Below are 3618 nucleotides of genomic sequence, written 5' to 3'. Positions count from 1 at the left end.
CCAAAATACCAAGAGAAGACTGGAGAAGAAGGGATTGAGGCATGGCCACCCCCCCCAGGGGGCTATTTCTCACTCTGTGTGTGTGTGTGTGTGTCTCCCTCTGGCAAGTGCATGTACCCTATAGCAAACTAAAAAAAAGGAGGTGGGGACTATAATTGATTAAAGACTGTAAGGTAGGATAACTAGAAACAATAAAAATAACTGGTATTTGTTGAACACCATGCACATGCCATCCTCTTAATTATCTTATTTAATCCTTAAAATAACTTTTCAAGGTAGGAGCTATTATTATCACTTCTATTTACAGACTGAAAAACAATCTTGGAGAAGCACGATGGCAGAGTGGGCATTTAAACCTCAGTGTGGCACTTGAGTTAGATACCCTACTGTATAATCCCTACGTTATACTTCTTTTAACAGTGAGAAGAATTGAAAAAAAAAAAAAGATTTTCCTTTATCTGTGGACAGTGGTGTGAAATAATACTATATTCTAATTTCTTCTCTTTCTTTCTGTTGCCTGTTTTTTACTCACCAACATTCACAAGTCCATTTGTTTCTTTTTTCAATATTTCTTCCTAAAGGAAAACCTTTCTGATTTCATTCTTCCTTTCCTTAGGGGGCTTCCCTTCCCTTTCCACTTAGAAATTGAATTTCCTCCACAGATCAAGCTGATAATTCAAGGTTCTCTGCTGGAAAACTGAGTGGAAAGTGATTAGCCTACTGTTATTGGACAAAGAACCGAAAGCATCTTATCTTTTAGAAAATAAATGATGAATGGGGTTAAGTTCTTCTCAGGAAGAAAAACATTTGGCCACACCTATTGACCGAACTCTTACATTGCTATCATAATCCAGCTTCTTGGTGTGTGGCTAACAGAGGTATCCCCTTGACAGGGTAGCAGTAGTTAAGAGTTTACCGGGTGATCAGAAGTACATGCTCCTGGGAACCAGCAGTTAGCGTAATGGCTATGTCGCTGGACTCCCACGTAGTCGACCGCGGTTCGTGTCCCGGACCCGGTGGCTTAAAACTCACGCCGGGCGTGTGTGCGTGCGTGCCCAAGATCCCGAGAGGAGAATGGAGGAGAAGGGATTGCGGCGTGACCATCCCCCCTGGGGGGTGATTTCTCGCTTTCTGTCTCTATGTCTCTCTCTCTCTGTCTGGCGAGCGCACACGCCCTACAGTGAAAATCTCTCCAAAAAAAAAAAAAAGAAGTACATGCTCCTCCCAGACTTTAAAGCAAAATGACTCAGTAATAGAACCTTTGTAAGGACAAGTAAAATATAAGCTAGTTCTTAGAGATGACAAGGCTCCAAATTTTGCCTCATAAATAAAACAGGTTCTGAGTCATACATTCTAACCTCTTTTCCTAGTAAACCATCAAATACTGAGAGAAACAAATATACACAGTATGAATAATTACAGAAAGGGTATCAAGACTAAATATTTTCTTTCATTTCTAAAAACTTTAATAGAATCCTTTTTACTGTGAAAAAAACATAGTTCGAAAATGAGTCCATGTTAAGACCAGCAGGTGGCATAGTGGTTAAGGCACTGGATCCCACATGGTCAATCCATAGTCTGAGTCCCAGACCTGGTGGCCTAAGAAACCAGCCACGCACTTGTGCATGCATGCTCAAAATTCCAAGAAGAGAATGGAGAAAAAGGGATGGCAGTGTGGCCATCACTCCTGGAGGATGATTTTTTATTTTCCCTCTCTCTCTTATTTCTCTCTAGTAAGTACACGTGCCAAAAATCTAGAAAAAAAATAATAAAAAAAGGATCCATGTTAGAGATAAGCCTTGCATTTTCTTTCTTTTTTTCTTTTTGGAGAGGTTTTTTGCTATAAGTCACGTGCGCTCGCCAGACAGACAGAGAGAGACAGAGACAGAAAGTGAGAAATCACCCCCCAGGGGAGATGGGCATGCCACAATCCCTTCTCCTCAATTCTCCTCTAGGGATCTTGGGCACACACATACACGCGCCCGGCGTGAGTTTAAGCCACCAGGTCCGGGACGTGAACCACGGTCAACTACGTGGGAGTCCAGCAACATAGCCATTATGCTAACTGCTGGTCCTGCATTTTCAATTTATTAAATGATGGCAAATACTGTGGTTTCCATGACTTAGTACAGGAATGCCTTGTAAAAGTCTAGCTATAAATTATTGAAAACATAAATTAAAAGATAAATAAAGTCAATTTCAGAACATAGAATCATATTTGCTTCTAAACTTTTCCCTGAAATGCATATAGACATGGCCTATTTACCCAGCATGTTGATATTTCTAGCTGTGTCTTGGCAGTCTTCGTTTATTCAACAAGCACCTACCGAGTATCTGTCTTACTCCAGGTCCTGACCTAAGGTCTAAGATAGAAAGTTAATGAGAGAGAGCATTTCCTCGAGAAGCAGATCATCCAATGGGGAAGGCAGGTGAGTACACAGGCAGCTTCAATAGAGTGCGGTAAATAATATTATACGATGCTAATATGCACAAAGAGCACACAAGCCAGGTTTGAGGTGAGCAAGCTCAGGAAAGCTGTCCAGAGTGAAGGAAACATTCCAGCAACATCATGAGGAAAGCCCGTTGTTGGAAGAGATTTACAGATTGCTATATCTGGTGAGATTTTATTTTCTCAGTTTCCAAATGCTCCAAGTGATAACTGCTTCTCTTTCACAAAGTCTAAAATAAACGCTATTTTTTTCTAAAGAATTCTTTTATCTTTTTATTTATTTATTTATATTTGACTTTGACCAGAGAGGGACAGAGTGAGAGAGCGAGGGAAAGTGAGAAAGCAACCTGTCAGGTCCAGGATTCAAACTGTGGTCGGCCATGTGGAAGTCCAGTGCCCATAATCAGCTGGAAGCCCGGGCCCAAAAACCCCCCCCCCCCCCGCCAGCCACAATAAACACTACTTAAAAAAAAAAAAAAAAGAATTTTATTTATTCATTCACTTATTTTAATTTGACCAGAGAGAGACACAGAGAGAAAGAGGAAAAGTGAGAAAGCAAATCACCAGGCCCAGGACTTGAACCATGGTTGGGGAGTGTCCAACACCTTAACCACTGTACCACCTGCTGGTCCCTAATAAACACTATTTTAATGATGACAAATTTAGTCACATATGACTTTGTCTCTTTGTCTTTTATCTTTTGTTTGTTTTATTGCTAAAAGGAACAAGTGCTCACCAGAGAGAGAGGTTAGAAATCACCCCTCAAGGGGTGGCCGCACCTCAATCTCTTCTCCATTCTCCTCTTGGGATTTTGGACACACAAGCACATGCACCTGGCATGATTTTCAAACCACTAGGCCAGGGGACTCAAACTGCATTGTTGGCCATGTGGGATCCAGCTGCCTTAAACCCCACACCGCTGCTGGCCCTTTAGCTCAGTTATTAAGGTCAAATATCAAGAAAAGGGTATAGCCAATAAAAAATGAAATAATTAGGACAGGAAGTGAGGTGCTCGAGTTAGAGAAAGAAATACAGACTTTCCTTCTCATCCCAGGATGGTTTGATGACATTTTCCAAAGGAGTTCCTTGAGAGCAGAATCCCTCCTGTGTCCATCTTTAAACTCAGCCACTCCAGGCTTGACCTTACCGATGTAACAGTTTATTGCCAC

This window comes from Tupaia chinensis, unplaced genomic scaffold (assembly GCF_000334495.1).
Source record: "Tupaia chinensis unplaced genomic scaffold, TupChi_1.0 Scaffold000088_1, whole genome shotgun sequence".
In the NCBI taxonomy this organism is placed as follows: domain Eukaryota; kingdom Metazoa; phylum Chordata; class Mammalia; order Scandentia; family Tupaiidae; genus Tupaia; species Tupaia belangeri.
Note: the sequence above shows the minus strand (reverse complement) of the source record.